Source organism: Myotis brandtii, unplaced genomic scaffold, assembly GCF_000412655.1.
Source record: "Myotis brandtii unplaced genomic scaffold, ASM41265v1 scaffold1814, whole genome shotgun sequence".
NCBI classification, from domain to species: Eukaryota; Metazoa; Chordata; class Mammalia; order Chiroptera; family Vespertilionidae; genus Myotis; species Myotis brandtii.
Window position 1 is genome coordinate 479199 of NW_005356728.1, and position 14850 is coordinate 494048.

The following is a 14850-nucleotide window of genomic DNA, read 5'->3' on the forward strand; positions in this document are numbered from 1 at the left end:
GGGACAGGGGCGGGCTGAGGGGCCAATGGGAGGAAAAAGGGGACATATGTAATACTTTTGACAATAAAGAATTATTTAAAAAAATAAAACTCGTGGAACTTTTTTAAAGAAGTAGGCTTCCCAATTATTAGAAAATATTTTAAGCTACAGAAATTAAAACAATGTGTTATTGGGACAGGAATAGACAATAGACCAAGGGAACAGAATGGAGTCCAAAAGTAGAGTCAAGAGTATTTGGGAAATTAGCTAAATAAAACAGTTAAAATTAGTGGGGAAAAGATGAATTGTTCAATAAATGCTATTGGAACAAATGGCCAACTATTTAGGAAAAAATAAAGCTAGACCCATACCTCTCAGTTAATACCAAAATGAATTCCAGATGGATTAAAGAATTAAATGCAGAAGAATGGAACCATGAGAGTTCTAGAAGGAAAATACGATAGCACATTTTATAATCCTGGGGGTAATGGGAGATTTTTATAGGCTTGACATGAATCCCTGGAACCCAAAAGGAAAAGACTGATAGGTTTGACCATACATACAAAACACACAAATGAAAGCAACTTCTGTATGTTCTGCATGGCAAAAATTACTATAACCAAGGTTGAAAGACAATTAACAAATTGGGAAAATATTTGCAACTCATGATAAATAACTAACTTCTTCAATAGACAAAGAACTTTTACAAGTTAATAAGAGAAAGCTAATCACTTCTTGAAAATAAGAATGGATAATTTATAAAAGAAAAACTGAATGGTCAATAGACATATGAGAATATGTTTAACCTCATTAGTAATCAAAGAAATACAAATAAAGCCAACAAGGAGATAGTATTTATTGATTACTAAATTAATAAAGAAAAAAATTATGATACCCAGAAAATAGATCCTCTTACACCTCTGGTAAAGGTATAAAATGGTATAACTTTTCTGAAAGGCATTTTTGTCTCATGGATCAACATATTAAATGGACTTACTCTTCAATAAGAAATCCCACTATTATGACTTTATCCTTAAGAGTTAATAAAAGAAGTGAACAAAAAATAATGGGTGAAAATTGGGGGGGAGGAAACCTAAATATTAATCAATAGAGGATTGATTCATACTACTGGAATACTATGTAGTCATTTAAAATAGTGTATACTTTGATAGATGTACCAAGATATATTGTTGGTTGAAAAAAGTAAGTTGTAGAATCACATTCCACTATACTATAACCTCATTTTTATAAAAAATTAAAAGCTATAATTGATTTTTTTGTATTAAAAGTAAAAAAGTCTGGAAGGATTCATATCAAACTATTAATAGTAGATATTCCTAGAAGGGAGTGGGGAGATTAGAGGAAGAAAAATTTTAGTTTGTACATTTCTATAGTGTTTTAAAGCAAGCATGTACTACTTTTATAATCAAATAAAATAAATTTTAGAATTTATTATAAGTTATAGAACATTTGCATAAGAAAATACTTCAAATAAATATAGATAGATAGACCTAGATCTACATAAAATATTGTCTGGTGAAACATTATCTATTTCACAATGTGTCTCCCATCTCTTTTATAACATCATCCTTGAACTTGTTAAACATGCAAATCCTGGGGCCACACCCCAAATCTATTCGACCATAAGATATATATGTGCGTGTATATGTTATTAAGAGAGAGAGAGAGAATGAAAGACAGTGAGAAAATGTATTCTTATATATTATGCTCTCTTTCCTATTAAAAAACTAATGTAAACCCAGGACAGTAGTTTCTAAATTTATGGATAAATATCTAATTATTTGTCAAGAAGTCTGATCTACATGATGCCAAAACCATCTAGATAAAAAATGAAAATTTTTGCAAATAAAATATTTGGTGCTATGTAAACTTAAAAATGTTAGTTTTGAAAACTTATATTTTATCTCTTTTAAAAAAAAACACCCCACAGTATTAATGTAGTCCCACATGCCTCACATTTTACTGATCATTTTTTTAAAATATTTTTTTATTGATTTTTTGCAGAGAGGAAAGGAGAGAGATAGAGAGTTAGAAACATCGATGAGAGAGAAACATCGATCAGCTGCCTCCTGCACATCTCCTACTGGGGATGTGCCCGCAACCCAGGTACATGCCCTTGACCGGAATCGAACCTGGGACCCTTCAGTCTGCAGGCCGACGCTCTATCCACTGAGCCAAACCGGTTTCGGCTTTACTGATCATTTTCAAAAGACATCAGTACTATTCTGGCTAGCAGGAAATTATCTCAATGATGGACGATTATGATAGTGGTTACATGAGCAGATAATTGTGAAAAGAATATGATGCCTTACTACAGACTTAAAAACAAAGTGACGCCCTGGCTGGTTTGGCTCAGTGGATAGAGCGTCGGCCTGCGGACTGAAGGGTCCTTGGTTCGATTCTGATCAAGGGCACATGCCTGGGTTATGGGCTCAGTCGTTATTGGGGGGGGGTGCGGGAGGCAGCCAATCAATGTTTCTCTCTCATTATTGATGTTTCTATCTCTCTATCCCTCTCTTTTCCTTTCTGAAATCAATAAAAATATTTAAAAACAACAACAACAACAAAAAGTGACTGTGACGTTATAAACGTCAATTTCTCCAGGAGGTAACAAGTTCTAGAGTCAGCTCTGGCACCCCCAGCTCTGTGATCTGGACTTCTCTGAGGTTTTTCATGTGTACATTTGAGGATTGGGTCAAATGATCCTCAAGGGCCCTTCCAGATCTAAAATTATGTAATTCTGTGGTTCTAGTAATTTGAATTTTGCTATATTCTATTTTGTGAGAAAGAAAAATGATAAAGCTTTCAGGAAGCAATTTTAAATACATATTGTTAACTGAGTTCAGTCTCATCTCATCTGTAGCTCCAGTGCTGTACAATTATTATAAGAGTTCAGAATCTATCCTGAGGGCACTGTAAGAGGCTGAATCAAAAAGTTTATCTTGGCCAGTGTGGCTCAATAGATTGAGTATTGTCTCATGTACCAAGAGGTCGACTCCCTGTCAGGGTACATCCCTGGACTGTGGGCTCGATCCCCAATAGGGGGCAGCCGGTTGATAATGTTTCTCATCACTATTTCTATCTATCCCTCTGCCTTCCTCTCTCTCTAAAAATCAATTTAAAAACCGCTTATGTTATGGTTATCATAATTCTACTATTAGATATTTTATTCTTTTCTAATTACATAAATATTTGCTAATATGTATATGGTATATAACAACTTCCATTTAACCAACATATGGAATACATTGGAATACTTCATTTCTTGCTCATTCTGATTAAGAGGGAGTTCAATGAATCTCTCGTCTGAGGAATTCAACAAGTTTTTCTTTTTGGCAGTTCATTAACATTACTCAATCTTTGAATGATGAGGCTAGAGTTTATCGTCTTTAGGTTATAGATGGGGATGTGGAATCAGAGCAATTTAGAGTTGGAACTTTAAAGGTTGACTAATCAAACCCTTTATTTACAGATGAGAAAAGTAAAACCCAGAGAAGACAAAGGCCAGAAATTTGGAGATTGTCTGGACAAGAGCTGGAATAAAACATTAGGTTACTTGATCCTCAGCTTATTTTCCAATGGGAACCTCCCAACAGATTTCCCTCTTGGTGCTCAATATTTTATGATGTGCTACATATGAAAAGCCAGGCTTGTTTAGGGCTTACCTATGTGATAGGTGGTTCCTGTCTCTTCCCAACCCCAGGCTAGGGCCTAAATTCAACTCAACTATAGAATCTAAGGAAAGAGTTCTTAAATGAATAGAGAGGGAAGACCTTTCCTTAACTTTGACAATGAAGTGTGGTTGAAATGGGGAGCAATAACTCTGTGAGTCCCTTTTAATCATTGATATTTACATCTTAATAGTGTTCAAGGAGCTTGCTTACAAAGTAGTTCATATTAGAAAGTTATACAGTCCTAAATATAATCAGTAGAGCAAGGAAGAAAGGAATGAAGAAGGTGATGTGCACAGAGTGGGACTGGGAGTGGGGATGGGATAGGGTTGGGGGATTGAGAACTCCAGACTGGTGCAATCTATTAAGAAATGATATCATGGGTAGAAGGAGCATGTTAAGGAGGGAAAGTCATAAAGAACACTATTGCCAAGAACTGTTATCAATTAACATTCTGGAAACCACAGCCATACTTCTCTTCTTTGGGATCCTATAAAATGAGACCATAAAGATTCATTGAGCCAACAAGGCTGTGGCTGCGGGTGGTAGGGAATAAGGATCAAGAGGCTCACAAAGGAATCCAGACGTCTGCTTCACTGGAGTGGAAAAACCATAATATGTGGCAGGACAAGTTGCTCAGAAGCCAACTAAACTAGCTGAGAGTAGGCATAAGGTGTGGAGAGAGAGTGTGTGCGTGTGTTTTAATTCAAGGCGTGTTGCTGAGTTGGAAAGAAACAGCCAGCCCTAAATCATAGAACAGCCAGCTCTAAATCATAGGCTCACCTCTCAATCTGATGGAAATGCCAGTCCTGGGTTCTCTTGTCCTCTGAGAAGGAAGGCCCTACCTTTGGAGAAAGAAGCTATTGAACATCTCTGTTCCCTTTTGCTGGATCCATAAGTTCCTTGTGCAGTTCTAGGAAAACAAGAACATTTTGGGCTCACCTCTTTGTAGGTTAAATAACGTATTAGGTCAAATTTTGTAACCCCAAAATACTACTAATATTTGGGCAAGCAGTTGGGCCTAAGAGCTAAGCAAAGGTTAGGAACAAAGAATAGGAGCAAGTTAAAAGTAGGGTCCTTGCCCTGCCGGCGTGGCTCAGTGGTTGTGTCGACCTATGAACCAGGTCATGGTTCAATTCCCAAGTCAGGGCACTTGCGGGCTCAATCCCCAGTAGGGGGCGTGCAAGAGGCAGCCAATCAATGATTCTCTCTCATCATTGATGTTTCTAACTCTCTCTCCCTCTTCCTTCCTCTCTGAAATCAATAAAAATATATTTAAAAAAAAAAAAAGTAGGATCCTCTCACAGGGAGTATGTGGCAGCTGGCAGTCTGGAACTTTTTCTGCAAAGGGCCAGATAGTAAATATTTTAGACTGTAGACCATGGGGTCCTTGTCACAGATACTTTTCTGCCATTATAGAGCAAAAGCAACCATAGACAATACACAAATAAATGAGTTTGCTCATATTCCAATAAAAGCTTACTTATGGACAATGAAACTTAAATTTCATATGATTTTCACATATAATGGAATATCATTCTTTTGTAAAAAAAATATTTTCAACCATTTAAAAATTTAAACCATTCTTAGCTCATGGATCATGTAAAAATAGTTAGTAGGCCAGCCCTAGCTAGTGTGGCTCAGTTGGTTGAGCATTGTCCAGTGCACCAAAAGGTCACCAGTTCAATTCCTGGTCAGAGCACATGCCCCGGTTTCAGATTTGGCCCCTTGTTGGGATGCATATGGGAGGCAACCAAACAATGTTTCTTGGGAGGCAACAGATTGATTCATGTTTCTCTCTCTCTAAAACTCAATAAAAACATGTATATATTTTAAAAATTTTTTTATTGATTTCAGACTGGAAGGGAGAGGGAGAGAGAGATAGAAACATCAATGATGAGAGAGAATCATTGATTGGTTGCCTCCTGCACACATCCCCTACTGGGGATGGAACCTGCAAGTTGCGCATGTGCCCTGACTGGGAATCGAACCATGACCTCCTGGTTCATAGGTTGATGCTCAACCACTGAGCCATGCCAGCTGGGAAAAACATATTTTTTTAAAAAACAGTCAGTAGGGCCTGGCCGGTGTGGCTCAGTGGTTGAGCATCTACCTATGAACCAGGATGTCACGGGTTCGATTCCCGGACAGGGCACATGCCCAGGTTGTGGGTTCAATCCCCAGTTGGGGGCGTGCAGGAGGCAGCCGACCCATGGTTCTCTCTTATCATGGATGTTCCTATCTCTCCCTCTCTCTTCCTCTCTGAAATCAATAAAAAATATTTTTAAAAAACCAACAAAACAAAAAGTCAGTAGGCCAGGTCTGGCCTACAGACTGTGTAGTTTGCAGACTCATGGTCTAGAATAATGCTGTCTACTAGAAGTATAATGAGAGCCACATATGTGACTTACCATTTTCTAGTAACCTCTTGTAACTATTAAAAAGAAACAGGTAAAATTAATTTTAATCATATATTTTATTTAAACCAGTATATTCAAAATATTATAATTTCAATATATAATCAATATTAAAATTACTAATGAGATATCTTACACTCTTTTTTCATACTAAGTCTTCAAAATCCAGAGTGTATTTTACACTTACAGCATATCTCAATGCATTCCAGCCATATTCCGGGAACTCAATAGTTATATATGGCTGGAGGCTACCATGTTGGACAGTGCAGGTCTAGAATACTATTTTCAAACTTCAGCTTGCATCAGAATCACCTGGAGGGCTGTTAAAATACAGATTATTGGGCCCCACCCCCAGAATTTCTCATTTAGTAGGTTTGGGCAAGGTCCCAAAACTTGCATTTCTAACAAGTTCCTAGGTGGTTTTGATGCTGTTGGTCTAGGGACCATGCTCTGAGAACCACTTATCTATAAGATGGGGTAGAAAGAAAAGCAGAGAAACAATTAGGAGCCAGGAATGCATAAAAGCAAGAGGTAAAAAATAAATACGGGACAATGAGATACCATTATATACCTAATAGAATAGCCAAAATTAAAAACACTGATGACACTAAATGCTGAATGTGAAGCAACAGGGACTCTCATTCACTGCCGGTGGGAATGCAAAATGATATAGGCACTTTGGAAGACAGGTTGGCAGTTTCCTATAAAACTAAACATAGTTTTATCATACAATTCAGCACTCCTTGGTATTTACCCAAATGAGTACAAAAAGCTGCATATGGGTATTTATAGCAGCTTTATTCATAATTGCCAAAAGTTAGGAGCAACCAAGATGTCCTTTAGTAGGTGAATTGATAAATAAACTGTGGTACAGCCAGACATGAAAGATTATTCAATCCTAAAAATAAATGAGCTATCAAACCATGAAAAGACATGGAGGGACCTTAAGTGCATATTACTGAGTGAAAGATGCCAATATGAAAAGGTAAAATATGCAGATAGTAAAAAGACCAGTGGTTACCAGGGGTTAGGAGGTGAGGGAGGAATGAATAGGTGGAACACAGGGGATTTCTTAGGGCAGTAAAATTATACTGTATGATATTATAGTGGTTGATACATGTCACTATATATTTGTCAAAACCCATAGAATGTACACCACCAACAGTGAACCCTCATGTAAACTATAGACTTTGGGTGATAATGATGTCTGAATGCAGCAGGTTCATTGATTGTAACAAATCTACCATCTGGTGCAGGATGCTGATATTGGGGTAGGCTGTACATATATGAATAAGAGGAACTCTGCATTTTCCACTTAATTTTGTGAACATAAAACTGCTCTAAAAAATAGTTTATTAAAGAGAAAGAGACAGAGAACAGAGAACCAGATTATTAAGTCAAAAAAAATTAGGACTCCAGTGGTAAAAGACCTTGAAACAGAGCCGTACAACTGGGGAAACCTTCCTACTCTGCCTCCAAAGCAGGAATCAAGGAAGTAGCTTCTCCAGATTTCAATTTTGTAGGTGTCCTGGGAAAGGACAGGGCTGGAGAAACCTGCCTAATTAGGGGCCAGCTCAGAATGTGAGCCATTTTTAGAAGCATTTGCAATGAAACAACTATCTCCTAGCTCTGACAAACTCCAATAGAGATACCCAAGCCTCTTCTTATTTAACACAGTGATTTACAAAACAAACCAACTTGCAGACTGAACCTATAAGTAGGTCCTGTCACAATACCTTAGACTGCTGAAATAGAAAGTGAGACAGGCAGCTTCAGGGTTGTCTTTAGGAGTCAGCAATATGGCAGAAGGCATCAAGACCAAAATCAAGAACTACCAGACTGCCCCTTTTGACAGCCTCTTCCCCAACCAGAACCAGACCAGGAACTGTTGGCAGAACTACCTGGACTTCCACCACTATGAGAAGGCAATGACTGCTAGATGGGGTGATGTCTCCATGTGCAAATGGTAACAGCATGTGTACAAATAAGCCCCTTTGCTCATATCCTGGATATCAGCCTGGGATGACCATTGGGCAGAAGGCATGTTTCCTTGGAAGATCTGAACTGGCTGCATTCCACTGGTCTTCTGTCCTCCATCCTTCTCCCATGGAGGTAAAGGGGGACCTGGGTATATCCCACCCTAGGATCCTAAGTTATAGTTTAACTAATAATAAATACTTGTTGGGCCCTAGCCGGTTTGGCTCAGTGGCTAGAGCGTTGGCCTGCGGACTGAAGGGTCCCGGGTTCAATTCTGGCCAAGGGCACATGCTCTGGTTGCAGGCTCGATCTCCAGTAGGAAGCATGCAAGAGGCAGCCCATCAATGATTCTCTCTCATCATTGATGTTTCTATCTCTATCTCCCTCTCCATCCACTCTGAAATCAATAAAGAAATATAATAAATAAATAAATACTTGTTGAAAAAGTGTAAAAAATGTGAGACTTAAAATAATATAGAAATTGGGGCTGCTCAAAATTGCAACTATTAGGTGGGCTGTGCATTTTTAGGGAGATTCTATAAATCCAGAATCTATTTTGCACCGTAAGAGTATATAATCATCCAATTTGGAAACCACATCTTTCATGTATGTCCTTTGATTACCCTTTGGTAGAAAGCTTGCTTGCTGTGGTATATTGCAATATGCAAAGCTTTAATGGACCTTTAAAAATAGGTCTCCTCATAAGTCCTTGAATTTTGTGACCTAAATTAAAACTCTGGATCATAATTTTTTAATTGGCAAAATACTCATAGTTTATTAAAATTATTAAGCACTTTATTATCTATACAGGTATATCTTTATTAACTTTTTAAATTTTTTAAAGAAGCTGTTTTCTGGTCCATTGATGTCAGAAGACCCAAATATAGTTTGGGGATCTCTCAAATTCAGGAGAAAGTTAAAGGCCTAAAGAAAATTTGTAGACATTTTTCTATGGTGTCTTTTTCTGGTGGCACTGCTATGAACCTTTTCTAACATCTGGTTCCAATCAAACACTGAGAAATAGAAACAGTTTTGGAGGGCAATGAAACAGAGATTTCAGAACTCTTAATTTACAAAGAAAACCCTAGTTTATTGTCTAATTCTTTGTTTAAATATCAAATACAATCCCATAAAAATTAATTCAAGAAATGCTATATTTAGAAAAATATTGCCTAACCGGCATGGCTCAGTGGTTGAGCATCCATCTATGAACCAAGAAAGGTCATAGCTCGATTCCTGGTCAGGGCACATGGTTGTGGGCTCCATCCCCAGTAGGGGGCGTGAAGGAGGCAACCTATCAGTGATTCTCTCTCATCTCATCTCTCTCTCTCTCTCTCTCTCTCTCTCTCTCTCTCTCTCTTTCTCTTCCTCTCTGACATCAATAAAAATATATTTTTAAAAGAAAAATATCAAAATATAAAGAGATAAGAAAGAACATGAATTCTGGCCTTTGAAGAGAGATGATTTTGTCATAGGAAAAGCACAATAATATTATCTCTGATCAGCTTAAGTATCTTCCCCCACTCCAAGTAGAAACACTTACTCAGCAAAGGTAAATGCATAAATCTTTTAGGATCTCATCTCAAACTATGTAGAAACCTAGAAACCTACAAGTTTCCTGGAACACGGATTGAGACAGTAACCTGGACCCCCATCCAACCAGAAGGGAAAAAGCAGAAACAAGCTTACTTCCTATAAAGGAAGAAACTATAAAAATAATGCAAGAGGACCAGAAAAACACTAATTTGCGTATCTAAAAAGGGAGAAGTAGTTGCAAATAACTCTAAAAGGAGTATTTTGTAAATCTCCCAACAAACTATTAGAGATTGAGAAACCATGTCTGGCAGCCCAGTTAATTTCATAAAGAATAATTAAAGGAATTTAGTCCCTTGAGTCAGAGAAGTCTGAGAAGAATTGTAAGTTTGAATCACAGCAGGTTTGCAGCCCATTTAAGTCATTGAACCACTAGTCCTTTAGGAAACAGGAAAAAAACTTTTTTAAAATACAGATGTGAACATGTATAATAATCCTGCAGAGATTTAGTTGGATACTGCCTTGGAATGATATGATTGCTTTCTATGGAGGATTAATTCAGTTGTCTCTTTGGCACTGAGATTGTGCCCACAATACACTTTAACCTTTCAAAAATAAGTGCTTTATTTAAATTCAAAGTTTTACTTGGGAGAATAATTAAATTATATTTATTTTATCACTCAAAACTGTAAAAATATAAAAAGGATTCATTAATGTAACTGAAGAAGTACCACATTGTACATTGTCTTCCAGAGTTGCAAAAGAATAAGGAGGAGGAGGAGGATGAGAAGAAGGCAACCTTTAAATATATTTTGGAGGTGAAAGTCTGCCTTCTGCACGAAGTTTTCAGGATGAAATAGGTTTAAATTGTTCCCAGTTCTATCAAAGAATGTTCTTAAATAAATATTTTTTTTAAAAATCCAATCAGCCGAAACCGGTTTGGCTCAGTGGATAGAGCGTTGGCCTGCGGACTGAAGGGTCCCGGGTTCGATTCCGGTCAAGGGCATGTACCTGTGTTGCGGGCACATCCCCAGTGGGAGATGTGCAGGAGGCAGCTGATTGGTGTTTCTCTCTCATCAATGTTTCTGACTCTCTATCTCTCTCCCATCCTCTCTGTGGGAAGTCAATAAAATATATTTTTTTAAAAATCCAATCATAAATTCAGATTCATTTAATTATCCCCAAAATAGCAAGAAAAAAAATGGGTTTGTTACTAGAGGACACCATCATTCTGAGTTGAGTCAAGGTTACTGAAATGTGATCTACCTTATCTATAATAACAAAAGCATAATATGCTAATTAGACCAGACAGCCAAACTACCTTCCGGACAAGCCGAAGCCGGGGCTGCGAGGAACGAGCTCCTTGCACAAATTTCATGCATCAGGCCTCTAGTTATATATTAAAATCTTTCATGATTGTTCCTATATAGGGACATTCAAGAAATGGAGAAAGAACTTTAAATTCTGATGAAGGCAAGGAAGATATAAAACAGTTATTTGAGGGGTTTTTGTGTGTGTGTGTGTGTTTTGTTGTTGTTAATCCTCACCCGAGGATATTTTTTCCATAGATTTTTAGAAAAAGTGAAAATGAGGAAGGAGGGAGGGGAGGAGGGAGGGAAGAAGAGGGAGAGAGAGAGATCTATGTGAGAGAGACACATTGATTGGTTGCCTCCCACACACACCTTGACCTGCAACCCAGGTATATACCCTTGACTAAGAATTGAACCAGAGACCCTTTGGTGTGTGGGCCGACGCTCTCATCACTGAGCATTACTGGTCAGGGCTATTTGAGTATTTCTAATGCCTTCTCACTTTAATCTGAGATTTGTCTATATCTTTGGGTAAGATTGTGAAACCAATTCCAATCACTTCTCAAAATACATGTTCAACAATAGAGAGCTTCCAAAAAATATATAAGAGCTGAAAGGAAAAGCTAACTATATACTAAATACTTGCTCCATAACAAAAATATTCCCTTTACTAATGTAGTCACATGAGTTCAATATTTTGTTAAACTGTCCTATAATCTTCATTTCCAAAACAAACCATACCAGTACTAAACAAGACAGTATAAATGAAGAAGGATTTGAAGAGTTCTCCAAGATGATATACAAATGGCCAATAAGCACATAAAAAGATACTCAACATCATTAGCTATAGGGAAATGCAAATCAAAATCACAGAGATACTGCATCACACCCTCTTGAATGGCTTTTTTTTTAGCATGTTAGGTTGGGTTTTTATTTATTTATTTCAGACAGAGGAAGGGAGAGGAAGAGAGAGATAGAAACATCAATACATCTATTAGCTGCTTCCTGCACATCCCCTACTGAGGAGCAAGCCAGAAACTTGGGCATGTGCCCTGACAGGGAATCAAATGGGCAACCTCCCATTGAGGTACATGGGATGATGCTCAACCAACAGCCACACTGGCCAGACTTTTTTTTTTAATGAAAATAAGTGTTGGTGAGGATATGGAGAAATTGGAACACTGGAGCATTGCTGGTAGTAATGTAAAATGATTCAGGTGCTGTGAAAAAAGTTAGGCGCTCCTCAAAATGTTAAACAGAATTACCATATGACCCAGCAATTCCACTCTTAGCTATATGTCCAAAATAATTGAAAAAAGAGAGAAAATCAAACAAATATTTGAACACTAATGTTTATAGCAGCATTAATCACAATAGTGAAGAGGTGAAAACAATCCAAATGTCCATCAACTGATGAATGAATAAACAAAATGTGTTATACACAGATAGTGGAATATTATTCAACCATAAAGAGGAATGAAGTTCTGACACATGCATGAGCCTTGATATTATGCAAATGAAATAAGACAGTCACAAAAGGACAAATATTGTTTGATTCCACTTATATGAGGTACCTAGAATAGGTAAGTTCATAGTGACTAGAGGTTACCAGGGGTTGGGGGTAGAGGAATTGGGGAATTATTGTTTATTGGCTACAGAGTTTCTGTTTGGAACAATAAAAAAAATTTATGGATGCCCAGTCAGTATGGCTCCATGATTGAGCATTGACCCATGAACCAGGAGATCATAGTTGGATTCTGCGTCAGGATACATGCCAGGGTTTCCTGCTCCATCCCCAGTAAGGGGGCGTGCAGGAGGTAGCCGATCAATGACTTTTTCTCATCATTGATGTTTCTATATCTTTAACCCTCTTCCTTCCTCTCTCTGAAATAAAGAAAAATATATTTTAAATGTTTTATGGAAATGGATAGTGGTAATAATTGCACAACATTGTCAATGTACTAAGTGCCAATGAATTGTATACTTGAAAAGAGTTACAATGGTAAATCATATGTATATCTTATTACAGTAAAAATACATTAAAAGATTCATAGTTTTTCAAACTTTTGTGGGTACTATGAGAGAGAGAGATAGGTAGAGAGAACAGTAATTTCTCATTGCAAGGAGGGGAAATGAGTTTCACATCAGTAATTTTAAGGGTGAGGTAGGAAAAGCCAGTTCACCTGGTCCACTTTCTAAAATCAAAACTGAGTAGAGATCCAAAATAACTATCAGGTCAACATGAGCCAATGAAACGCCCCCTTTTCTATTTCTAATTTGTGCCTGAGTTAAAAGAACATCTTCCACTTAACTGCTTCTCAAGTTTTTTGGTTGTTTTTTCTTAATTTATTTCTTATTTATTGATTTTAAGAGAGATAAAGAGACAGAGAGAGACTGATTTGTTATTCCACTCTTTTATGCATTAATTGATTGGTTCTTTTTAAATTTTGTTATTTTTATTGATTTCAGAGAGGAAGGGAAAGCGAGAGATAGAAACATCAATGATGAGAATCATTGATCAGCTGCCTCCTGCACGCCCTCTACTGGGGATCCAGCCCGCAACCCAGCATGTGCCCATGACCGGAATCGAACCTGGGATCCTTCAGTTTGCAGGCTGACGCTCTATCCACTGAGCCAAACCGGCCAGGACAATTAGTTGGTTCTTACGTGTGCCCTGACCAGGGATTGAACCCGCAACCCTGGTGTATGGGGTCCGTGCTCTAACCAAGTTGAGCGATCCGGTTTAAGAGAGATAAAGAGACAGAGAGAGGCTGATTTGTTATTCCACTCTTTTATGCATTAATTGATTGGTTCTTTTTAAATTTTGTTATTTTTATTGATTTCAGAGAGGAAGGGAAAGCGAGAGATAGAAACATCAATGATGAGAATCATTGATCAGCTGCCTCCTGCACGCCCTCTACTGGGGATCCAGCCCGCAACCCAGCATGTGCCCATGACCGGAATCGCACCTGGGATCCTTCAGTCTGCAGGCTGACGCTCTATCCACTGAGACAAACCGGCCAGGACAATTAGTTGGTTCTTGCGTGTGCCCTGACCAGGGATTGAACCCGCAACCCTGGCGTATGGGGTCCGTGCTCTAACCAAGTTGAGCGATCCGGCCAGCGTTCGAGTTTTCGTTTTAAATATAAACACCCTAAAAGGTGCTTACTGTGTTTACTTTTATCATCTTCAATATTTCAACGCGCACAAATTTTTTTCAGCATTGTCTCGGAACAAAAACTTGTTTTTCTCTGAGATACCACATCTCTAAATGGGCCTGCCAATGGCTTGTCCGGGGCATATAGAAATGAACTTTGTTCAAAAGTTAACACCAAAATGCCTTCACCCCTCGCTTCCTGGGACCTAGGACAGAGGGCGGTTCTCCCTCGGGAGTTTCCCAACAACACCCAATTCCATAAGGGTTTTCTCACCCTCTGTCAACGGGCACAGGTCTATTATTCTCCGGGCGGCTCCAAAGGATTCTGGGAGTTAGGGGAGGGGGCTCAGGGACAAAAAATCAAATGTTGGCACAAGATAGGTTTACGATTATCAGCCAGTTGCTGATCGACTTCTCAAACCTTTCGACCAGTTCCCTCACTTGTCTCACCCGGTAAGCTCGCGTTCTTTCCCTTCCACGCCCCGCCCCTCAACTACGCTATTAGCCAATCATCGGGCTGGTGCTTGCCCGTCCGGGCCAATCCTGAACCCGTTTACTCTGAGCGGGAAAAGCTCAGAAGCTGCGAGAGAACGAGGTCGGCTAACCGCCCGCTCTCAGCCTTGTCTCTGGGGGGTGGAAGGTAACGGGCCCTGGAGGCAGTTGCCCATTGGCTAGGAAGCGGGCCAATGAGGGGGGTGCAAGGCGGGGGGCGGGTCTCACAGAAAGGGGCGGGCCCGGGCGGGCCGGTGCCGGGTCGCGAGCCGGGGGTCGGCAATATAACGGCC

The 14850-nt window shown here is 38.8% G+C and overlaps 1 pseudogene; it reads left to right on the top strand.

Annotated features, from left to right (window-relative positions):
• The first annotated feature begins 7876 nt into the window (after positions 1 to 7876).
• Positions 7877 to 8151, top strand: LOC102253974 (annotated as a pseudogene).
• The last annotated feature ends 6699 nt before the right edge of the window (positions 8152 to 14850 follow it).